The sequence below is a fragment of the Centrocercus urophasianus genome, unplaced genomic scaffold, assembly GCF_019232065.1.
Source record: "Centrocercus urophasianus isolate 14NV4802_14NV808 unplaced genomic scaffold, USGS_Curo_1.0 seq_32, whole genome shotgun sequence".
NCBI classification, from domain to species: Eukaryota; Metazoa; Chordata; class Aves; order Galliformes; family Phasianidae; genus Centrocercus; species Centrocercus urophasianus.
The window spans coordinates 6,494,797-6,511,075 of NW_024884889.1; positions in this window are offsets into that span (position 1 = coordinate 6,494,797).

The window sequence follows — 16,279 nt, forward strand, 5'->3', positions numbered from 1 at the left end:
AAAGGGAAGAAGTGAATTGTTTATTATTCTTTGGGAACGAACTGATCGGCTGTTTCTCACCGCGGCCTTACCCTTACCTCCATTTCCTGTCGGTTCCATGCAACCACAAGACCAGGCATTAGTTCTGAGTTTCAGAGAAATTCACATTTTGGACTTCAGAGTCTGGGGGCTGAGTGGACCTCCGGTCAGGTCTCTTGGTTGTTGGATTCTATCAATTTAATCTCAGTTCTGAGTTTGAACGGACAGCAACTTTCCTTTAAAACAGACTTTCTTTATACACTCAGGCATGCAGATGGAGAATTGAGCTGTTCTAGCACTGTGCCCAAATACTGCATGTTTATATGTCTAATCACACTGTATCCTGGGAAACTTTTCGCCATAATATGTTGCACAAATTATCTACAAAAATTCAACTGAGTCAAGGACAAGTCTGACTCGGCTGAAAACAACGCAGCCCTATTAAATGTAAATGAGAACACAGGATGGCCTGGATTTGAAGGGAACTCAAGGATGATGCATCTCCAACCCCATGCCATGTGCAGGGCCATCAACCTCCACATTTAATACCAGCCCAGGCTGCCCAGGGCCCCATCCAACCTGGCCTTGAACACATCCAGGGACAATATTGTGCAGTAGCAGCATCACTAGGCTCTTGAACTGCAGTGTTCAAGATAGGTAGCTAGCGCTCAACTTACAGTGCCTGACCTGTGCAGGGAGAAGCTACCGCATGTTTTTGTTTCTGCTGCTCTTCGCACTGCTTCCAAATGTTTTATCCTGAAATCAGGAAAGATCTTTCGGACTTTTGGTTTCTAAACCCTGCACCCTGAGCTCATTACAAGTCTTGCTTATTCTATATGTTTTGGCAATGCGTGGTCTGCAGTCTGCTGTAATCTTATGGTGTTGTGTCACATTAGAGTGTGTTGTGATTACATAAGCAGTAGTTTTAAAACAAGTTCTTCTGACTTTTACCAGAATTTAGCATTTATTTGTAAGAAATCCAGTAACAAAGGGTTTTACACATATATTCCATGTCAATTTACAGTAAAAGTAGAAAAAAAGCTCTATTTTCTTTATGTGCATCAGCTCTGACATCTGAAGAATAGCAATGTTGAGCAGTGTACAAGGATTCCTTAAAATGAAGCATTGCTATTTGAAGTGCATACTTTTCACAAAATATACAATCAGCTAGCATATAAACATATCTATCATATATTGCCATCAATGTCTTTCTCAAAGAAAATTTTGTTACCAATGTGCCTTAAAAAAAAAAAAACATCAAAAATTTTGAAGAGACTGACAACAGGCTTCCTAGGACACTTTGGTGAGTGTTGCATTAGTTTTTATAATTGTAAAGGAACATGCATACATAGGACTTCGGTATTAAATCTATACACTCATTATTAAGATAACCATTAAATAGTTACTTTTGAGATGTCTTGCTTTCCATAATCTCTGCGTTAGGCGTATAAGAAGGCTAAGTTAAATTAAAAAAAAAAAACAAAACAAAACTAATTTTAATGGCAGCATGCTTTAATTTTGGAAACGAACTCCATAGATTTACCTCGGTGGCTGTTTGTTGGTATAGACAAGTTTGACTGTTTTGATGGCACTGTTTATTTTTTCACAAACCCATCATAAGGTGATGTTAAACTTTCCTGCGTGTTTTCTGTAGGGAGAAATTTGAAACTTGTTATATTTATCCAGTGCAATTCTGACTAGGATTTCAAATCCTCAGAGATAAGGGGTTACAAGTGGACACTGATTAGGAAGTTTCAACTCTCCAGTCTTAACGATTGTTGATATTTCACTTATTAGCATCTATGCTTTATGAAATCAAATCCTAACAGTGAATTTAGATAATTACACGCTGATCTTTGCTCATCCTGATAACCATTTCCTTTTTTAGGAAACTTTTGGTATTTAAAGCTAGTGTGGCGTCAATCTGGATACGACCAAGTTGTTTTAGTTCCCCCGAATGAAAGGACTGCCATGTTTTGCTTTATATGCAGTTGGTAATTTCTGCCGATATAAAAAGCTGTCAAAAGCTCATTTTTTAAAGTAAAAAGTGAAATAAAAGCTGAGTTTATTCTTGACCTCTGGTGCAGAGGAGAACAGATTGTTTTCCTCTTTTAAGTTCTTACTCATTGTAGTGCCACGTTCCCCGTGTTCCATTCATTTTAATCACAGCAATAGTGTACTACAGAGCACCGGTGGGTCGGACAAAGGTTTCTTTTCAATGGTCTATTTTTATGCTCTATTTATAATGCTGTCGTGAGTATTTTAGGAAAAGTACTGAACAATTAGATCTACAGTGCTGAGTTTTCATAAATGTTTTAGCTGCTGGTTTGACAGCCCAGTTTAAGGGAATAAATGATAGGCTTTGCAGTAACAGCTCATTAAACAGCTGGATGGGCTTGACCTTAAGGCCTGGCTTGGGAGACTTGAGTTATCAGTTTTGCAGTAGGTTTTGCATGACCCTTGGCTGATCTCTTATCTCTGTGTGCCTTAATTCTCTACCTAGAGAATGAGGGGTAATACTCCCTTTACTTTCTTGTATCATAACTTCTTCACTGTGGGAATGCTCAGTGAAAAGCTATGAGTATGGCATGGTGCTGATTTTGGTGCTATTGACAGTAACACATTCTACACTGCTATTAAGACAAATTCATAAGGATGAAATGTTAGGTGTTAAAACATACGTATCATTAATATATCAATGTACTAACTAAAAATGGACTTAAACAGTTCTGTGCATAAGTCTGACATCATTTCACACTAAATATTGCTTTACGTGCATAGCTTGAGTTAAATACAATCAACAGCACATCCAATTTCTTCATCGAAATAGTACAGACATTAAGAGTCCCCTTGGACAAATCCTTCTTTATGCTGCTGGAAATCCATTTCGGGTATCTGATGTTTGATTTGGTCTTGAATTTTCACTGATCGTTGTGAGATTCAAATAATGTGCATTTCAACCAGTGAAGTTTCAGGTACGTCCTCCCTCCCCCCCCATCACCTCCCCTGTTTTTCCCTTCTCCCCGCTTCTAGGATATGAGTCACGGGCCTTTGTTCCAGGTCACGCAGAACGTGATACGCAGGACTGCTGAAAGTGTTCATTTTAGATGGGCTGCCTCAAAACAGGATTGTTGTGGCTCCACCAGGTCAGCTGTCGGCGAGCTGTACTTAGAATGAGCTTCTCGATCAGTGCAGTTGTCTTAAAGGAGGAAGCTACAACACTGAAAAGCCCATTATGATATTGCTGAGGGGAAAAAAAATGAAATCTATTAGTTACAAAATAAGTGGTTGAAATTTGAGGGAATTTCTCTGATTTGGGAAATTTCAGTTAGCAGGTAAAGGAAAAAAAGCAAACAATAAGGTAAAAGCATCTCATACCTTCCCCAGCTTTTTCTTTGAACTTTTCTCTATGTTAACAGATTAAAAAAAATCAAGTTCAACTCCTTAATCATTTCAAATGTGAAAAAGGCAGGCTGTTGCATTCATCCCAGTTTCCAACCAGCTGCTGAAATTCAGGATTAAGGGTCCATCCTGTTTGCATCTGCAATTAGCTTTATCCATATGTAGAACTCCATTGAGATCAATAAGATTACTCAGGTGAGTCAAGTTACCCAGGCATGTAAATATTTGCTGAATTAGGACTAAAACTGGAAGGGAATGTAAATGTAGATAGCAAATCCTACTTAAGATAAAGGAGCTGAGCACCCACAATGCTGACTGGGGTTAATGGCCAGTTCAGGTGCTTGTCACCCAAAATCAAGCTTTATGTATTTCTAAATAGCTTTGTAAAACAGAATTCTATTATTAAATGCCTATCAAATACATTATGTGTTAACAAGCATAGCTGTGTCATCGACTTTTTAATATGAGAAACCAGCTTTCTACATCCAAGGAGATAAACTGAGAACAGCTTTGATCTTGATATCCTATAGGGAAAAAGTTTGCAGTGTCACTGCACAGGTATGATGTAGTAAATGCACTCTGAAGTGTTAGAGAAAAAGCAATGTTCTCTACACAGCCAGTCTCCAGACTAACTTGATGAACGGGAGCCGAGTTGCTGCTCTCAGCAACTAAAACGAGCCATTGAGGTGTGATCCAACGAGCGGAGCTAAATTCCCCTATCACTGCCATTGAACTAATTTCACTCCTGTACGCTGGGTCTGACTGCCTATCTTTTAAGGTTTGTACTCAAATGAGACTCCCTCACCAATCTGAAGTGCCTCTTGTCAACATGAACAGCGCGCTGAGATCCGGCAACCCGACATCCTCCTCTCACATCCCTTTCTACTTGTTCTGCCCCTCATTCTCCAGCAAGACCCAGATCAAACCTCAGGTGCGGTAATCTTTACCGAGCCTCAGGGATGTGCCGCCTGAACGTCCCGTATGCACGGACCACGTGTTTACAGGCCAGCACCATGCAGCAGAGTGGTGCTTTTTTTGCAGGGTTGTGTTAAGAGCAAGGCAGTTCATGCACTGCCGAGAGGTCTTGGTAATCAGCTAGAAGTTTGACTTCGGTCTCCTTTTTTAGCTCTTAGCTGCTTAGTAAATCAAAACATCTGGGTACCAGGGTTTATCGATGATGCTGCCAAGCCTCGGCCTACAGCGTTATTTTGATATGTGAGTTTAGAAGATGCGGAAAACCGCATGTTTTATTCATCTTTAAATTGCAAGAGCCCCGCTTTCCTTTTGAAGCCTGCCCTATTTGCATATGATACCTGCAGCCGCTTAGTATTCGAATGTATATGCCCTCATCAGCTGTAAAGCGTTATTGTTTAGCACTTGTATAGCCGAGCATGGCAAAGTCTTTCAGCGACCGGAGTCACAGCGCCCTTTGAAGTGGGGAAACCCGCGGGCGGCTCGGCGCTTCCTGCGGGGCGGCCGCCTCGGAGCGGGCGGGTGGAGCAGCGCACCCCGAAGCCCTGGTTGTTTTCAGAGCGAAGCCCCGAGCCTGGACACCGGGCGAAACCACCTCCGCGCTTCGGTCGGAAGCGTACCCGCAACGACTCCGGGGGAGGGCACCCCGCCCGGCTTTACGAGCATTACCTTCGCCGGGCGTTCAGGGAAAGGGCACGCGGGAGTGGAGCGGCATGCACCGCCGGTGCGAGCAGCTGTGTCGGTGCAGCTTCCTGCGCAGGGCCAGGTTGGCTGCGGGAGAAGGAGGCAGGGCGTCAGGCGACTAGCGCAAAGTTTCACCCTCCCTCCCGGCGGGCCCCTGCAGACGGCAGCGCCGCGACACCCCGCCGGCAGTAGCCGGCCCCGTTTACCCCGAGGTTCGCGCGGTGGTAGCGCAGGTGCGCCGCGCACACGCGGGTTCCGAACCGCCGACCCCAGGGCATCGCTTACCCGGTCTCTGCGCGGCGGCGGGCAGCAGGCTGGCCAGGAGCAGGAACACGACGCACAGCAGCTGCCGGAGCCTCATCCCTGCGGTCCGCGTGGGTACGCAGCGTCCGTGCCGCCCGCCTCAGCCGTGTCACATGCCAGCGGCAGCCGCTCTCCCAGCCGGGCTAATAGCAGCGAGCGGCTGGAGCCTCCCTCTTTTTCCCCGCTCCTTTCCTCCCTCTTTTTTTTTTTTTTTTTTTTTTTTTCCCCTCTTGTCACTCCCCCTTACTTTCCATAAGCAAACAATGAAGGAATGAGAAGGCCGAGTACACGGCGGCTCCCGTCAATAGGCGAGGAGCCTTCGGAACAATGCCGTCGCTCCGCTTTCCATTCAGCCCGGGCAGGGAGCGGGCTGCCCCGTGCCCCCTCCCCCGGAGCCGGCGGGACAGGAAGCGCCTTTTTGTCCCGCGCCGCTCCGCGGGCAACGAGCCGCCAAGCGGCCGCCATTCAGCGCCCGGCAGCGCTGCGAGGCCTCGGGGGCCCTTTTGTGCCGCTGAGCACCTGAATGTGCCAGGAGCCGTTTCCCGGCGGAGCTTGGGGTGTTTTGTTATGAGGAGGAGTGCTGGGGAAAGCTGAGCTTGGCACTTCCCGCGCTTGGTGCTTTTGCGGCGGCCTGTGTGCAGGCCTGTGTGCAGGTCTCCTCCTGTTGTCCCCCTGCCTTCTGGGGGCTCGGGATGCGCTTCCAGTCGGTGACGGAGAAAATGAACATCTGAGCCTTGTGGGAAAAAGCTACTTGTTTAAAGTAAGTCAGCAAGAGTGCAGTTCTACGCTGTGCTGTTAATAGAAAAGCGTCCTCCAAAGCGCTCCACAGCTCTTAAGAGCAGAGTTTGCTTTTTAAGGCAAGCACTCCTGTGCCCTTCCCACTGTTTCCCCTTCTCCCCACGAGCTGTTTTACTGGACACCATTACTGCTTCGTTTGTCCAGGTAGACTGTGTGAAAGGAGAGGGACTTCCAGCTCTACATAGCAGCAGCAGCTGTTAGATGCTGTTACTTTAAAATGACTTTACTTTAAAATGCCAGCAGTGCGCTCTGGCAGCTCGAAAGGCAAATGGGATTCTGGGCTCCATCAGGAGAGGGGTGGTCAGCAGGGACAGGGAGGTGATTGTCCCTCTCTACTCGGCTCTTGTGAGGCCCCATCTGGAGTACTGTGTCCAGGTGTGGAGCCCTCAGTACAAGAAAGACATTGAGATTTTGGAAAGGGTCCAAAGGAGGGCGACTAAGATGATCAGGGGGCTGGAGCACCTCCCCTATGAGGACAGGCTGAGGGAGTTGGGCTTGTTCAGCCTGGAGAAGAGAAGGCTGCGGGGTGACCTCATTGCAGCCTATCAATACCTGAAGGGAACCTACACCCACGAGGGGAGTAAACTCTTCAAAAGGGCTGACAACAGCAGGACTAGGGGAAATGGATCCAAGTTGAAGGAGGGAAGATTTAGGTTGGATGTTAGGGGGAAGTTCTATACAAGGAGAGTGGTTAGGCATTGGAACGGGCTGCCCAGGGAGGTTGTGGATGCCCCGTCCTTGGATGTGTTCAAGGCCAGGTTGGACGGGGTCCTGGGCAACCTGATCTGAATGTGTGCGTTTGGTGGCCCTGCTAGGCAGGGGGGTTGGAACTACATGATCCTTGGGGTCCCTTCCAACCCAGGTGATTCTGTGATTCTGTGATTCTGTGACTTATGTTATTCTATTTGGAACAGCTGCTGGGGAAGGTGTGTTTGACCAGAGAGAAACAAGGGAGATCCTCTGGTTATTGATCGCACTGATCTGTTGCAAACAGCAGGCGCTTCCCAGCCTCGTCTGTATGCGTTGTGTCTTGTCTCTGTCCAACCTCTGACCTCTCAACTAGGCTTCTCATGAATATCTAACGTGTAGCTAAGCCTTGGTATCTCTCCCAGGGTTGCCTTTGCAGCATCCCCGACTCCTCCTCCCTCAGGGACAGGGCTGCCGCAGGGAGGGATGCATCACGTGGATTAGGACACCCTGACCTGAAAATAGCCATGACCTTCAGCATTAAGTGATATTCAGTTCTAACTCCTATTCTTCAAGTGAAAAGCAGTAAAGGCTTCCAAGTGAGAGGTAGTCTGTGATCAGTTAAAAGGAAAGAGAATGCATAGACCATTGCCAGTCCCTCCGGCTATCTAGACATCTTCCACACCTGTATTTGTTGAAGTTTACAGACATTCTGAGCATTTTCAGGGGTTTCAGTTGGACACAGTATTGAAGTGCAACATTTATAGGGTTTTTTTCATCCACAGATTGCTATGAGCTATTAATCCAGCAGCTACCCTCTGCTAATGTTTGCAATGATTCATCTGAACAGTCGAGTCCAAGTCCCTGTAACACGTGCATCACATATTCGTTGTCACTTTGGTATAGCATAGAAGTGATTTTTGGATGCTCACTCACTGGAGAAACTTTAAAATGTGTTATATTTTCATGGTAGAATTTGTACTTGTTTTGCAAGCAGCTTTCCTTCAGGTAAGTACTTACATATGGCGTACCACTGCCTGACATTAGGCAAAGTACAGGCAGATATTTTTTTACATAAAGTTGTCTTTTCCTGAGTATAGGTGGTATATAAGACAAGAGTTACACTGAGAGAGGATCAGAAGCACAGGAGATAAAGTAATGGGCAGCAGCTGGAAAATAGATGGGTAAAGTTGGATGGTAATGACAGGAGAAGAAAATTGGGCACTCCTTTGAAAGGACTAAGGGATTAATTAGCATTCTCTTCAAGACTGGTAACTGAATCCAGCTTCTGAATCCTACCTTTCCTTTGAACGCCAACACATAACTGTATATATTGAAAGATGATGTTTGCTGCTAGCCCTTGAAAAAAAGATCTTGAATACTATCAGTATTAAATGTTAAATAAAGTTCATCAAGCACAAGATTTCATGGTTGTAGAAGGTAATGCTGGCTTCAATCTCATTATCTCTGGCTTGGGATCATATCTCTTCCATAGAATCATGGAATGGCCTGGGTTGAAAAGGACCACAGTGCTCATCCAGTTCCAACCCCCTGCTGTGTGCAGGTCACCAACCCGCAGACCAGGCTGCCCAGAGCCACATCCAGCCTGGCCTTGAATGCCTGCAGGGATGGGGCATCCACAGCCTCCTTGGGCAACCTGTGCCAGTGCCTCACCACCCTCTGGGTGAAACAAAAAGGCCCTATTAGAATGCATCGATGGTTGTAAATCTCTACAGTGCTATGTGAAGACGTGCAGAATGCTGAATGGAATGATGAGAAAAAATTATTTTTTTAACTTAGAAGTGTCAGGTAATATTTAACATCAGTGTTTCTAATCATGTTTTCTAATTCTGTGTTCCACAGATCCACCCGTCCTGATGATCCTGAGGAATTATTTCACTAAACAGAGGAGAACAGCGAGAGAAAATCTACTTCAAAAGTGCTGGGTAAGCCAAATAATCAAGTCCAATGGCACATGTCATTACAGCAAGTTCCAGAGTTTTCTTAGTTCCTTTATATGAAGTTAAGAGGCAGTATATAAGCTGAGCAACAAAAGAAAGCAAAGAATTTGAAAAACTTGCTCAAGGGGAAAAAAAAAAGTTGGTAAGGAGATGCTCAAAGGGTTAGGTTTTGATATGTTGTTTAAGACATCAGTAATGCTTTTTTTTTTAAACCACAAATTTCATTGGGGTTATTATCTCGTGGTTTTATTGGGTGTGTGTGTGTAGAGTCAGAAGATGACTATTATGTTTGCCTCCTTCCTCAACTGTGGATGTGGAGGCTATACTTTCTCTAGACAAAGCTCATCTGCTTGAAAGTTACAATTAGATGGGGAAATGATGTACTTTCTGTCATCATTTCCGTGACCTGTGCTTGGAAACTAAATCCTACTCCAAAATGAAACCCCCTTCCTTAACTTTTGCAAAGTGGGGAAATCAATTTCCCTGCCTTTTTGTGCTCAGCTGCATTTCCTGCCTGGGGGATGCCTGTGCTCCGGAAGGAGATGCTGTGTGAGTTGTTCTCCAGACAGAAGGAATGCCACCCAGTTGGGGTGGTAACTTGACACTGGACAGATGTGCTCAAGGAAAGGAAATGGGGGGTGGCTCAGATTAGGCTAAACCTTCTGCAACTTTGCCCTTTTTTTCTTTTTTCTTTTTTTTTTTTTTTGTGAGAGCGAGAGAGAGGTTTCCCACATAAGTTGTAGAGATGCAGAAAGTACCTTGTGTTTAATTTTAAGCTGGGAAGAAAGTTCACTGTGTCCTTGGTACAAGACAGAATTAGAATGAACAGTGCAAGAGATTTGCTGGTAGACCTTCAGTCTGTCTTACTTCTCTGGCACGTATCTAGAGGATTGATTTCGTTTAATTCAATGAAAGCAATACCAGCCATGCACCTGAATAATCACCAGTCTCTCTCAAATAAATGATGCTTCTAATGATTACCTACTGAACTTTCTTTAAGAAAACACATACTTTTATGAACGTCAAGTTGCACTTATTCTTCAGTTGCTTTCCAAGCTCAAGAAGCTCAAGAAGCAAATTTGAGTTTAAAATTTATCTAGAAAGTATATATATATATAATTTTAAGAGGAAAGCACAGAGGGGAACCCTCAAGAAGCAGTGCCTGTGATCCCTACCAGAGTAACCACATGTTCTGTTTCAGCCCCGAGAAGCAGCCGATCGGTCAGATTCTTTTCTGTCACTAGTCATAATTTCAGAGCTTTTTTTAATTTAAAGAGACATTTATGTTGTCATGAATTAATGATATTTAAGAAAAAATGCAATGCTTGCAGAGCGCAAGGTTGTACAATTAATTTTTATGTGCCATTTAACGTTCAAATAAGCCTTCCCTGTTTGGACCCTTCGTGCCCTAGCAGTCAGCAGGAGAATTCTTTACAAAGTATTTCTCACGTTGCAAGGAAAACTCTTACTTGTAATCATGCAAATAATCAGAACAAGGTTACCCTTGGTGCTAAAAGCATTTAGGAAGGAGAGTTTCTTACTGCAGTCTTTAATACACACGTTAGTGTATAAAAAAGAAGTGTAGATATATTCTTGTTCTGAAGTCGGTTTTAGAGCTTCGTGTGTGATTGAAAAAAATACTATTTTCATCACAGTGTGTCCAGCTATTTGCACTAATTTCAGCAAGGCTTTCAGGTAGGAAGACTCCATTTCCTGGAGATAGTTTTCTACATTACTGGTCTTCTGTTTGGGAGCTGGGCAGCCATTAGCCAAAGCAATACTTCAGTGCAGGTAGCGTTAGGAAATGCTTGGCAAATTTCTACAGAGATTAGATGGGTAATTACTTGAGAGAGAATTTCAAATGACTCTCCAGCCCTTTGCTTATTTGTACATTGGACTTCGGGTAGTAAATTTCCTTTTAGTTTCAGTAGAATTTTTCAGTGTTGCTTGCTATTTATCATTAGACATATGGTGCCGCGTAGAGCAGCTCTGTAGGAAGAAGGAGCTCGTGTTCCCATGATGGGGTCTGGCCTGGTGTTTTACTATTCTGAATTGTTCTCTTCCTTAATCTCAGCATTAACCCTCTGCAAGCCCAGTCACTGACTTGCAGGGGAAATGTGCACTTTATGCATGAGTTTTCCCATGAGGGTTTGGACCTTCCTAGGCCAAACCCTTTGAACTTTGCCTCCTGGCAAAAAGATTACAGCTCTGTCTTGCCCTTCATCAACAGCTAGGCTGTGGTTTTTTGTGATTTCCCCGTCTGAATTATTTCTTTATCTGTTGTGGTCAGGAAGGTCAGCCTTTCTGTTGCTGATGCAGCTGGTGAGAACTGCGAAAGCACAGAAGTTATTTATGATTTTTTTTTACTTTTCCACCCTTCAGGCAAGCTGAAAAACAGGAATTCCAATCTTATAGTCAAATAAAAGACAAATAAGAAAAACAAATGGAGAGGAACAGAGGCAAAAAAGTCAAACTTTTGTTTAGGAAGATGTTGAATTCCTCACCGAATTCCTACATTGTTTGTCCCTGCAGTGCTGTGCAGGAAATGGCAATGTTTTCCAGCTGCATATTATACAGCTTTGTTTGTTGAAATGTTTTGCAGTCCTTGTTTTTAATGAGGATACTGGCACCTTTGTGGTAAGTAGCCTCAGGTATTCCATAGATATTTTATCCTTCTAATAGCAGATTTTCCAAGGAACAAGTTTTACGTTGTGCACTTGTGATACCAGGCTAAGCCAACATCTTTTTTTAATTATGAAAAGTTGTCAGAGCTTTAATTGTTGCACTAGCCAGATACCTTCCCTGGTCAGTGCTTGCTGCGGGCCTTGTTCTCTACTAGCCCTGCCATTTCTCCTCCTGTTGAAGCTGCACTGATAGGGAAGGTGGGTAATTTTCAGGTAAAAATACTAATATAAGACAGAGCGTTGTCTAGCACTGGCTAGTTTTGAAAGGTGATGTTGATTTGCACTGGTTTTGCTTATGTGTATTAAATAATAATAACCTTTTATGCAAATAAAAGGCACGAAACAAAGCTTAAAGTAATTGAGCTGATCTCAGCATTTGCCACCAGGATGCTTGTGTTAAGCTCTCTGAAGAGATCTTGAGAATTCTGTAATCAGTGCCATAATTGCTCAAAAATAGATGAATTCAGGATACAAAACAGCAGCAAAAACAAACCAAAACAAAAATGACTGTCACCACCACCAACGAAAGCCACCAAGGACCTCAGACAAAATATGTGTTTCGTGGAAGAGGGGTTACAGTAGGTTAAATGCATAACCTACCCTCATGGCAGGAAATGCAGTTCATGAGGTGCATTGCATCATAGCTTTAGAAACTCTCCGTTGAATTTGGCAGTGTTTTTATTTGCTTTTGAGTCTAGTAAATATTTTTAGCTTGCAAATTTCTACAAAGCAGCTGTCAAAACCTCTCTTTGCAGAGACCATAAGAAACTCTATGTTATGATGTCTGGTATTCTATAAAGCCTGTTTTGCAGAAGGGCTGTGGTCCCTGTCCTTTCCAACTTCTTTCTACCTACCTCGTTTCAATCCTTTAAAAACATGAAGGTAATGTTAGTATGGATACAGAGGTGAATATACTAATGTATCAGATCTGCAGAATTTCCTTCTTTGTGAAGAATTTTTCCTTTAGATGATAAACAGTTTTGTGAGGCTGCGTGTCCCATCTCCACAATTTCTGAACACTGCTTTTTATTTGGCAGTAATGTACATATTCAGTATTTGATTGGTAGCTTAGCTAACGACTTTGTATTATGCTTCAGATTTGATATAATGAGATGTAAGAGTACAGTGAGGTGGATATATCCCAGAAAACACGTTAGTTGATCCATTTTGGCTTCTGACCTTCAAGCTGACACAAATAAATATGTGCACAGAATCAAAAAGTAATTAAAAATTTCCTCAGATTTCTAAATAATTTGTCTAAATAATCTTGTAGCTTTGATTAGTGGACCAGTACCACTCGAACTGCGTTGCTGAATTGTTAGTGGTTGTATAAGACAGTCCCATTTGTTTTCTGCTTTGCACACAGAACAGATCCACACACAAAAACTTCATTGAAATGCTCATGAAAACAGCTATTGCTTAAGTGCTTTGAAGAAGAGACCTTCAGTGAAAAGAAGGAATTCTACAAGTATATCCCTCTGAGGACTGGCTTTAGTGCACTTCTGAAAACGTCACATTTGGGTGCCTTTGTGCATATATATGCATGCTAAAGCTGTTTTTTATATATGTTTTTTTTTTAATATATATTACAGCTCTTATAGGTAGTAAAGCATGGATTTTAATTTTTACAGTGAGCAAATGAAGTGTGCTAACCAGTCAGATACCCCTGGCTAGTTTGTAGCCCTCGCATACACAGCCAGCATGAAGGTAGCTGTGCAGTGTCCTGGGACTGCTTTAGCCCTGTCTTATTTAGTTTTAGGTTAAACTGTCTTCAAAAGCCTCCAGGGAGATGTTGTAGCAACAGATGGGGATTAATGGGATGCAGGACTGTTAAGGAAACTGGGTGAGTAGTGAAATGGCAGAGGCAGCTATCAGTAGTTAAGCCATTTCTGTGCTGTGTGAATCTCAAGCTGTCTCACAGGGGCTTAGTAACCCCCTGCCTTTCCCATGTCCCTCCCTGTGTTGTGTTACTGCTACAGGGCTGCTTTAGCAGACAGACACTGAATATGCAATCACAGAACAGCATATTTGCAAAGTCATCTTTTGAACAGTTTTGAGCTTGGATTCAACACGGCTGCAATTACTTGCAGGATTTTTCTTTCCCTTTCACAGCATTTGCAGCGAAAGAAAGAAATGCAGTGTTTGCACATCTATCTCATGTTCTAGATAAAGATTATGCTCATAGGCTTATTTGTTATCTACAGATTTCCAGTGTAGAAAGCCTGGGAGGGTCTCAGCACGCTGTTACTGCAGATGTTGGGAGCTGCCCATCTGAATCTTCACGGGAGGAGCCCTGCAGCCATGAGCTTGTGCTGCACTGCCTGTGGCACAGGCAAATGCCTGTTTGCTTCTAACTTATCTGGGAGAAGCTGGCTGGAGATGTGGGCCAGCACCGGCCATGCATTTTTGCAGCCCCTTTCTAGGAGTTGTTTTCATTGTCATAGCTGGAACAGTGAAATAACGGTGTTCCTGAGCATTTCCCTTCAGTCCTCTGCTGTGTCTGCGACCTGTTTGTAGGGCTAAGCTCCCATGGTGGCAGGGGTAGCCCTTCTTGAGCTAGTTGATGTAAAGCCAGCATTGAATCGGTACTAATTTCATCCTGGTTAAACTAGAATACTCAGAGAGTTAAATTATATGAGGGGTATTTATTAGAATGTACGAAGATCACAACTTACAGCCATTATTGTCCATCACTGGCATGCAGCAGAATAATTAGACCAGGATCTATTCCTATATGACAATTACTATAGTTTCTGTACCAGCCTCAGGGATTAAAGGCTTTAAATACAGTATAAAATCTGTTCCAGAATGCAAACAGAAATCAACTGCAGTGATCTTTGGAAGGCACCAACCAAATGTGCTATTCCATGTGACATTTTTCAAGGGCTTAATATGCTTTTATTACAACCTTTTATTTTAATCTCAGCAGCAAGAAACTCGGTTGATGGTTTTATTAATAAAGATAATACTGTATACTTTTTAGAACAATACATACACTGGAAAAATATTTTAATCAGCTTAGTTTGATTGGATAGATCTGAGACAGATCCAAATAGAAAGTTGAGGTTTAGGTTCTAAAATAAGCTTCAGTGACTTGTTGTGTTTACAGAAATACTGCTGCACTTTTTAATGCAGAATCTTTACGTCTCTCGTATGGAAAGCTGCTTAATAGAATTTAGCAGCTTACTGCTAGCTGGTTGAAATACATTATTTTCAGCATTTGTTGCAGTTGTTGCACATTAACCAACAGTGTACTAACAGCTAAGTAAATGTTTGGCAACTGATTAGAAACTCTAAATGAGGTCATAACATGCAGAGTGGTTCGGAGGCCTTTTGCAATTCCTGCGTGTCTCAGTGAATATCGTAGCTACCAAACATTCCTCACAGCTTGGAGGCTGTCATCCAGCGGTTCATTTGAATATATGCATATCTTGAGCCCTTAAGCAGATCTGTCAGCTTCGCTAAAGCTGCTCATCTGCTTAAAATACTGCACAAGAAAAAAAAAAGGAAATAAAAAATTCTTCATTGGGCCAAGGTGTCATGGAATAACTAAGAATTTGCTCAGAAAGTTTCAGTGCGACAAGCTGGAGGACCGTTGAGAACATCAGTATCCAGCATGCTAAGCAACTACTCTATGTTTTGTGTGTTCAGCAGTTGATTTCTTCTCTGAGATGTGTTGTTTTCTGTTTGCAGCTCACGAGATGTTCATAAATACATTAGATGTGTTGTTTTTAAAATCCTTTTCTTGATAACTGCATGCATATCAACCACATCCTTTTGGTTGATGCGATGCAAGCAGAACTGTGAAAGTCAGGATGTTGGGTCAGTATGCACAGTTGTACTATGACAGCTTGAATTAGTAGCCAGTTTTAGTATTTGGTATAATTTGAATTGGTGGATTGGCTGTGCTACAGTGGCCACTAACTGAAGTGGCACGGTAAAGAGAAATGCGAAAAAGAAAAGAAGCACGTTCTTTAATGAGATGATTTGTAGGGAAAATATCTTCTGTGGCATTTCTTTGCAAATAAGGGGAAGGGTCTCGAGGTCTTTGGGCACTGGTGGGTGGCCATTTCTTAATACTGAGCAAACTTGAAACAAAAATGTGAGTTGTTTGGACGTTTGTATGAGGTTCCTCTCCTTGTGAGCGGAGGAGGCCACTAAGAAATGCTAGTATGAAACATGGAAAAGTATTCTCCTGAATCTTAGCTGAAATACTGCTGGTTTATTCAGAGTTTCACTGTCTCACCTGTTATCGAGGAGGAAATCCTGTCTTTGCTTTATTGCTCCTGAACGTCAGTCTTATCAACCAACCGTTCTTTACATTTGGCTCACCTAAATTTCTTCCACTCCTGGTATCTCGTGAAGCTATTAGCTTTGAAAGAAGCAGGTGGAGCCAGCCTGTGCTTAGCACTCTCACATGCTGTTGGATAGCTTATTTGTGCGAAGACAGAAAGGATTAATCTTGGGCATCTAAGATCCAACTGGTTTCAGTTTTCAAATTCTCAGAGCCAAGTTGCTCGTTCGATTTTTATTCGGCTTTTTTAAGATTAATCTTGTAAAGATTAATGTTTAGCAGAGGCTGATAAAAAAGGGGCCGAGTTTTGAATTTGTGCAGGATTCCACTTACAGAAGGTACAGTCACTGCATAGGAGGGGCCCTGTGTTCGGTTATGTCAAGCAACACTGTGGGCTTAATTAGAACATTAGTAGTAGCACTAGGTGTACAAAACTGGCAGCTGAACATCTTGAGCTGGAATGACTTTGGGATTTT